Source organism: Tenrec ecaudatus, chromosome 11 (assembly GCF_050624435.1).
Source record: "Tenrec ecaudatus isolate mTenEca1 chromosome 11, mTenEca1.hap1, whole genome shotgun sequence".
NCBI classification, from domain to species: domain Eukaryota; kingdom Metazoa; phylum Chordata; class Mammalia; order Afrosoricida; family Tenrecidae; genus Tenrec; species Tenrec ecaudatus.
The window spans coordinates 69,768,965-69,778,419 of record NC_134540.1 but is presented as its reverse complement, the minus strand read 5'-3'; positions in this window follow the sequence as shown (position 1 = coordinate 69,778,419).

Here is a 9,455-nt window from a genome sequence, read left to right as displayed (position 1 = left end):
ACCCTTTGCTGTCTCTTTAAGGTCAGCAGGAGGAGGACGCCTTCACCCCTTCGTCCAGGCTACTTTGCAAAAACCGTGCCTTGACCTGCTGGGTTCTGACCAAGCCACACTCACTGCCATCGTCGGGCAGGGCAGAGCGGCCCCATGGGTTTCTGAGACCGGCACTCTAGAGAGGAGTAGAAAGACTGGCGCTCAGGAGGAGCTGTCCGAGTTTGGCTCTGGAGTGCCAGGTCGCTCAGTTCCTGTAACAAGTGTCTTCTCCTGGAAACCAGAGCAGCTGGATGGCAGGACCCCAGAGGAGAAGCCCCCTTCTCAGGGCCCCTGCCCTGCACAGGGAAGGCCACCAGGGGGGAATTCCCAGGAGAGGTCTCTGCGAAAGAAGACGGTGGGGGGTGGGGGGGGGGCTTCACTTCGTTCTGATTGGATTCCATCCACCATTGACTTTGGAGCTATTTGCCTTCATGTTACGCTACCCTGGCCCTTGTGTCCATTAATAACTGCACAGCCCCTGGAGCTGGTCACCCAAGGGCTGCGCAGAGGTTCAACGTCCCCTCTGGGGCACTCTTAGCTGCTGTCCCAAGCGTCCAGTTTCATCTTTCCTAAGCCCCCTCCTCATCTCACTCTCTCTCCCTGAGTGGCGGGAGGACAGACCGCAGGCCAGGCCAGGGAGAGCGCCAGCCCTGAGCTCCACTCCCCAGGCAGCCCTGTTTACCCAGCACGGACCTACGCCCCTCCTGGCACCTTGGCTGGCCCTGGGTGTTCGTATGACTGGAAGTGGGGCCCAATACCAAGCCCTCACACAAGCTGCAGGCTGGATCGGCGCAGTGGTGTGGCTCTTTGCAGATCCACCACGCCTGGTCAGTCTGCTGACCCCTCTGTAAAGAAGGAGCCTTCCCCACCAGCCCCTGTCTAAGAGTGGACGCCTGGAGTTTGGTCCATTCTCTGAGTTTTGGCTCATGGTCGTCTCACAGACACCAGCTTCTGAATCCACTCTCTGGGCCGTGAAAGGATTCAGCCTTTTGTTCCACGCGCTCAACAACGCCCCGTTATTTGTCGCCTTTATGAAGCCTTGACTGAACCGAGTGGGCCTTTGATGCTGCGGGGGCTGCCAAGTGGTGCCCGGCAGCCTGACTGACCTGGCATTGTCTCGACTGTGCAGCTCAGGGCGGCCAGCCCGCCCCTCACAGCGACAATGTGGCCAGCTGCCTACATGGCTGGTGATCTGGAGGCCGTCCCACATGCCTTTCTCCACCCTCCCTGGGAGCTGTGCCCACTGGCATCCAGTCCACTGCAAGGTAGCACCTCACTCCCACTTCCCAAGAGGGTTGGGAGAGGCCTGAAGGAGGAGAGGCCTGGGGGCCCACATCTGCGTCCAGCACAGGCCTCCAGGCCAGAGGGAGCCAGTCCTAAGTTCAGCTCCATGCCACACCTGTTGGAAAGCACTCTGGTGGCATAGTGAGTTATACATAGGGCTGCTGGCTGCAAGGTCAGCAGTTCGAAACCACCAGCCACCACTCCTCGGGAGAATTACAAGATGTTCCACTGCCCTAAATAATTGCAATCTGGGAAACCCACAGGGGCAGCTCAACCCCGCACCATAGAGTTGGCAGTGACCCCAGTTTGGAGTATTTTGTGAGTGAGTCTGTTTCCTCACCTGTAAAACAGTGGAGCCCCTGGGTGTTGGGTGGCATGAGCAGTTAACACGATCAGCCTCTAACGGGAATTCCCAGGAGACTCAGAAGAAAGATCTGGCGATTTATTTCTGAAAAATCAACCACTGAAAACCCCGTGAAGCACAGGTCCACGCTGGTGCACATACAGTCGCCAGGGGTTGGGAGTCCTCCCAACAGAAATGACATGCGTGGCAGTTGCGTAGTCTGTTGTCAACTTGAGACTATGAAGAGTGAAAGGGTGGAGTTTAGCCTGCCAATCAGGTCACAGCTTGATGACCTTATTAGGACCCACCAAGGAGAAAAATAGCTTACTGGAGACATGACACAGACTCACTCCCTGTGAGACATGCTTGCTGACAGGACACATGGAGCTACACTAGAGCCTTGGAGCTGAAAGAGCCACATGGAGACACTGCTCATGCTGAGATGTCTCTACCGCCACTGGATCCAAAAGACTTCCCACCCACTGGCCTGTGATCTTCCTGCATCGACATCATTGCATGTGTTTCATGAGTCTGAAGAGGAATTTATAGATTGATATCAGACATATAGGCTAATATTGGAATTGTGGACGTAATATGGACTGGGCTGGGATGTTTTATCAATACAAAATTGCTCTTTTATATAAACCTCTTTCTTGTACACATATCAGTATCTCTGAATTTGTTTCCCTAGTCAACCCAGACTAATTCAATACTTTTTTTAAAAATTGAATGACAGTTGTGCCATCCGCTGTGGTCACGGGGAGGATGGCAGTGGCTGAGTGTCTGGAGCTACCAGTCCTGACACAGCCCAAGGGCGCACCACACAGCAGGTGTGAGGGCCGTGCGTCTGAGGTCTTCGGGGGCACTCCCAGTTGAGGGTTGGGGCTGCCTGACGTTTAATGCATGTCAGCATTAACACGCAGGGACCGTCTAAGGAGCTTCGAGCGTCGGCCCTGCCTGGAGTGGTGCCCTGGTGAGGTGGACGGCAGTGAGGAGTGTGAAGGCCGACACCCTTCACCGTGCCAGGGCAGGGGTGGGGACCTTTTTCCTGTCGAGGGCGGTTTGGCTATTTATATTATTCTTGGGCCATTCCAGCCAAACATTTCATTAACACACAGCTAACGTGATGGCTGGGACGACTTCTCTTGGGTGAGGAGTGTAATGTTAGCCGTCTCGATGATCCCTCACGCCTGTCCTAGAGGGGCCGACAGTCCCAGCTCAGCGAAAGCCCAGCAAACGCCCCCTTGGTGGAATGCCGGAGCTGCATCCTCTGGGGTCTGAGATCCCTCTGACCATTGCCCAGCAGGCTTCTGAACCCTGCTCCTTAGCGCCTTGGGTTTCCAAAGAAGTAGTGCCCAGGGAGACTGGGCCTTTAGCAGGACGGGCTGTGGGTCTGGGTCTGGACTTCTGGGCGGAGACAGAGCGAGCAAGCAAGTATTTGCAGGGAAGGGGGAAGCCTGCGTAAGGTCACTGGAAGTGGGCGGGGATGAGGAGGATCGGGAGGTCTGGGAAGAAGGAAGAGCGGGTTTAGGAGAGGGCATTTTGTTGTTGTTGCTGGGAATAAAACCTTCTCTCTTTTATGAACATCCAATGCAAATGGGATGCAAACCAAATGCATGTCTTATAATTTGGGAATGGCCGCATCTCATGATTGGACTCAGGATGGGGGAATGAGAAAGGCATGTTAGAGAACCATCCACAAAGCCTAACAAGGATTCTATAGTTAGACCACTTTGCAGTGAAAAGGAGGAAATAAAGATCATCTGAGAATTTCTTTAAAGATTAAAATTTAAAATACTGAAAAAAAAAACCCCTCTTGGATCTTAAAGGAAGTTTCTAATTTTGGGGGGTGGGGTGGGGTGGGGTGGGGAGGAAAATATGTCAGCATCTTTAGTGATCCTGTCATTGACTTCATGGTATACTAGCATTTGTTGGATCCCTGGTGGCACTGTCAGGTCAGTGTTGGGCTGCTACCCACAAGTTTGGTTGTTCAAACCCACCAGCTGCTCCACAGGAGAAAGATGAGGCTGTGTGTTCCCATCAGATTTACAGCCTCAGACACCATATACAGGGTCGCTATGATTTGGAATGGACCCAGTGGCTGTGGGAAATCATTTTGTTGGAAAAACAAACCAACCCCAAATCTCCTTGATCAATAATTGATCGTACATTTTGTTAAGCAGGTGCCAAATTTCATTTCTTCATTTGTAGTTTAATTTTTCCAGCGAAATTTCCAACTAAATCTCCTGCTCACAATTACAATGAAACCATGGCTGTCTTAAGAGGACTGGAGGAGCCCCAGTGGTGTCGTGGTGACTCACTGGTCAGCAGTTCAAAACCAGCAGCAGTTCTGAGGGAGAAAGATTGGGCTTTCTACTCCCGTAAACAGATCCTCTCAGAAAACCTCTGTCCTGCTAACTCTCAGCACTGCCTTGATGGCAGCGGGTTTGCCTTGTTTGTTTAATTGGTTGAAGAGGATTGATTCACTTAAAAGATATAGCATCTGGCGTCTTAAAGGCTTGAAGGTAAACAAGCGGCCATCTAGCTCGGAAGCAACAAAGCCCACATGGAAGAAGCACACCAGCCTGTGCAATCACGAGGTGTCGAAGAGATCAGGTATAAGGCATCATCAGAACAAAAAAATCTTACCATAGTGAATAAAGGGGGAAGTGCAGAGTGGAGACCCAAAGCCCATTTGTCAGCCACTGGAGATCCCCTTGCAGAGGGGTCTAAAGGAAGAGATGAGTCAGTTAGGGTGCAATGTAGCACCGATGAAGAACACAGCTTTCCTCTGGTTCCTAAATTCTTCCTCCCCACTGTACCCACCCCACCCCCACTATGATGATCCGAATTCTGGTCTGGCTAGACCAGAGGATATACACTGGTACAGATAGGAACTGGAAACACAAGGAATCCAGGGTGGATAATACCTTCAGGACCAGGGGTGTGAGGGGCGATACTGAGAGAGCAGAGGGAGAGTGGGTTGGAAAGAGGGAACCGATTATAAGGATCTACATGTGACCTCCTCCCTGGGGGATGGACAACAGAAAAGGGGGTGAAGGGAGACGGCAGACAGGGAATGATATAACAAAATAATAATTTATAAATTATCAAGGGCTCATGAGGGAGGGGGAACGGGGAGGGAGGGGAAAAAAAGGAACCGATGCCAAGGGCTTAAGTGGAGAGCAAATGCTTTGAAAATGATGAGGACAATGAATGTATAGATGTGCTTTATACAATTGATGTATGTATGGATTGTGATAAGAGTTGTATGAACCCCTAATAAAACGTTAAAAAAGCAACAACAAAGCCCAAATAGGAGAAGCTGCAAAGACCCCATTTTCAGAATTCTAGACGACTCTTAGAAATCTGAACGATAAAGATGGTAAGCTTAGTTTTAAAAATGAGGAAGTCTGCATTCGTCTGGCACTGGCTTTATATCTGGTCCCTCTTTCCCTGTGGAGACACAAACAATACCCTCCCCTTGGGTGGCTCAGTGCCCTATTCCCCCATCACACATATTTTTTCCCTTTCCCCCTTCCTTCCTCCACCCCCATTTTAGTTGGCTACCATATGTACCCCTGGATTTAGCGCTCGGCCCCCATACCAGCTCTACATGGACAACTGCCCCTCACCCCAGAAGAATTTACTTGGGAGGACAGCATTGAAGCTGCAGCTAGGGGAGAGGGGCATGTTCGATCAGAGCAAATGGGAGCAAAGAAGGGGGAGGAAGAGAGAGTGGAGCACAACCTGGCCTATCAGGCTTGGAGGATGATATCCCCACTCTGAACAGACAATGGACAGAGTGGACAATATGGCTGATCCCACTATAAGACACACCATCCCTTGATGGCCCAGGGCCCTAAGGGGGACAAAACTGGAGACTCAGGGCCGGGACTGGCCCATACTGACCCTGTGACACTGAGGCAAACCACTAAAAGCGTGCAGCATAGCAACCGTGGGAGCAGAGCAGGGAGCCCCCGAGGGAGTACAAAGGACAGATTCTGGGGCCAGAGCATGGTACCCCATTGGACCTGACTGAAGGACACGCCTAGAGATCAAAAATCAGACCTTGATATATTTACAGGTTTTTCTTAATCTTAAAAACTTTTTTCTTTTAATTAATTTATTCTTCTATGGGTAATTGGTTTCCTTTATTGTTGTCATAGCTGTGTTCTCACTCATCGCCTATCTTGCTATGACTTGACTTGTGGTGCATATTATTATCTCTATAGAGCTATCTTGATAAGATAGACTGGATGAATAGTCTGGAGGAGAAAACAACGGGACCAATGGTTCCAGGGGGACATGGGAGAGGGGGAGGAGGGGGTAAGGAGGTGGTGCTGACCAACCCAGGGACAGGGCAGCAATAAGTGATCCAAAATTAGTAAGTAGCAAGGAGGGTGTGAGAGGCCTGGTAGGGATTCAGCAAGGGCAAAGGTAACTGAGAAAAATTACTGAAATCCAAATGAAGGCTGAGCATGATAGTGGGACAAGAGGAAAGTAAAAGGAAATAGAGGAAAGAACTGGGTGACAAAGGGTATTTATAGAGGTCTAAAGATTGGAATGTACATATGTAAATATATTTATATGAGTGTAGGGAAACAGATCTATGTGCATATATTTATAGGTTTAATATTAATGCAAGAACACATTGTTCTATTAAATTGGCATTCCAGGATGCACACCTTCCTGACACGATTGCTGAAGAAAAACATGTGCGTAAGCAAATGTAATGAAGAAAGCTAATGGTGCCCAGCTATCAAAGATATAGTGTCTGCGGTCTTAAAGGCTTGAAGATAAACAAGCGACCATCTAGCTGAGAAGCATCAAAGTCCACATGGTAGAAGCACACCAGCCTGTCTGACCACAAGGTGCAGAAGGGACCACTTATCAGACATCAAAGAACTAAAACTCATATCAATGGGTGCTCACCTCCATGATACAATCAATGAAGACAAACCTGTGCATAAGCAAATGTGGTGAATAAAGCTGATGGTGCCCGGCTATCAAGAGATATATCATCTGGAGTCTTAAAGGCTCAAAGATAAACAAGTGGCCATCTAGTTCAGAAGTAGCAAAGCCCCCATGGAAGAAACACATCAGCCTGTGTGACCACGAGCTGTCGAAGGGATCAGGTATCAAGCATCAAGGAACAAAACAGCATATCATTGAAAATGTGGGTGAGTGCAGAGTGGAGACTCAAAGCCCATTGGTAGCTAACGGGACACCCCTTAATGAAAGGTTGTGGGGAGGAGATTAGCCTGTCAGGGTGGAGGGTAGCAACGATGAAACATATAACTTTCCTCTAGTTCTAAAATGCTCCCCCCACCCACTATCATGATCCCAATTCTACCTTACAAATCTGACTAGACCAGAGGATGTACATAGGTACAGAGAGCACCTGGAAACACAGGGAATCCAGGACAGATGACTCCTGCAGGACCAGTGGTGAAAGTGGCGATGCCTGGAGGGTGGAGAGAATGTTGAATAGAAAGGGGTAACCTACTACAAGAATCTATCTATATCCATCGCTGGGGGATGGACAGCAGAGAAGAAGGCGGGAGGAAACGTCGGACAGTGTAATATATGATAAAATAATAATAATTTATGAATGATGTAGGATTCATGAGGTAGGGGGAGTGGGGAGGGAGGGGGAAAATGAGCAGCAGATATTAAGGGCTCAAGTAGAAGGCAAATGTTTTGAGAATGATGATGGCAAAAATGTACATATGTTCTTGACACAATGGATGTATGTATGGATTGTGATAAGAATTGTACGAGCCCCAAATAAAAATAAAATAAACGTAAAATAAAATCTAAAAAATGAGGAAGTCCCTGTGGGACGGCCAACAGAAAAGTGGGTGAAGGGAGATGTTGGACAGGGCAAGACACGACAAAGCAATAATTTATAAATTATCAAGGGTTCATGAGGAAAGGGGGTGTGGGGAGGGAGGGAGTAAAATGCCAGGGGCTTAAGTGGAGAGCAAATGTTTTGAGAATGATGAGGGCAATCAATGGGTGTACAAAGGTGCTTTACACATGGATGGATATATGGATTGTAATAAGAGTTGTATGAGTCCCTAATAAAACGATTTAAAAAAAGAAAATAAAAAAATGTAAAATACTAAAAAAAAAAAAAAGAAGAAGAAGTGGCCCTCTTCTGGTTCCAATTATCTGTGGACAATGAAGGACTCCAGGATCCACGGGGCCCCCAAAGTGGAGGGGAAGTAAAATGTCAACTAGGTGAGCCTCTAGCTGAGGTCTGAACCTTTGCTCGCTACCGATCAGCCCAGCAAGAGGTTGCCGGTCCCTGTCCCCATGGCGGGAGCCAACCACATTTTGAGGAGCCTCGTCTGGTGTGTCCCATCTTCAGAGTGTCATTCACTTTTCTGAACCATGGGACAAGGGGACAGTTTATAATGGGGGGGCTGGACTGTCAGGAGGAGTCCTGGTGGTGCAGTGGTTAAGCGCTTGGCTGCTAACCAAAAGAGCAGCAGTTCAAACCCACCAGCTGCTCTGTGGGAGGAAGCTGTAGCAATCTGCTCCATTAAAGGGTACAGCCTTGAACATGCACAGGGCAGTCCTACCCGCCCTACAGGGTCTCCCCAAGTTGGAATTGACTTGCTGGCAGTGAGTCTGGGTTTTGTTGTAGTTACTGAGCCGTGAGGGGGAGTCTCTGGGGGGGTCCAAATGGTTAAGCTCTAGACTACTGGCCCAAAGGATGGGTGTTCTAACCCGCCCAGGAGAAAGGCTTGCGACCCGGCCTCCAGCAGATGTCAGCCATTGAAAACCCAATGCAACCCGGTTCTCTTCTTCACCCTCCAGCCGCTGTGCATCAGGGGGCTTTGGGCTTTGGGCTCCTCACTCCGGGCTTTCCTCCTGATCACTACAGGTCCTTCCACATCAGAGGCCTCAGAACCGAAACACAGCTCCTACCGAGGGGGAACCCGCTTTCCATCCCCTTGCTCTCTCCCAGGAGCCTGGTCTCCTCCCTCCGCTATGCAGTGGCCCGAGCAGATTCTAAGACCAGTGTATCAGCCCCATTCCTGGAGGCCACCTGGCCCACAGCGCACAGAGCCCCCTGCCTGGGACATCGCTTGCCCGCTTTGCGAAGAGTGTACTGGACTTTCTCATGGCTCTGCAGGTGCACACATCTGGAGCACAGACCACGTTGTCTCGAGGGCAGAAAGAAGGCACTTGGCAGACAAAGCGCTGCCATTCTGTACAGATGGTAGCTGAGCACCAGGCGCCCGGGGGACCCGTCGGCGTGCCCTTCTGTCGCTGTGCTGTTCTAGCATCTCAGAGGCCTGGGCGCACGGCTGATGTTGGCGTGGGGAGGATGGGCATCCCAGACACCTTGCTGTTGAGCAGAGAGGGTGACGTTTGGGTGGACGGAGACTCCACCTGGGCTCATGTGGTTGCCCTCTGAACTGCTATTGGATGCGGTTTCTTCAGAGTGCGTGTAAGCAAAAGGGCGCATCAGAGAGAAGGTGGAAAAGATGGCATCCCTGATGCTGGGGCATGAACCCCACCCGCCGCCCTACCACCTTACCTCCACAAATGCACAGAACACGGAGGCGTTTGGTAAAGGATTTCAGAAGCGTATCACACGGTACTGCGGACACTGCAAATGTTTATTGGGTGAGTTTTCATCCCTGTGACCAGCAGAATGCCCAGGAAGACTTACAAACACAGCAGAGGGGCTGGGGAAGCGGGGTGTGGGGTGCGGTTGGCTCCAGAACGCCTGTGGTCAGTTCCCACGGATGGTTCTCCCGAGCAGGTGCAGGGGCCAGTT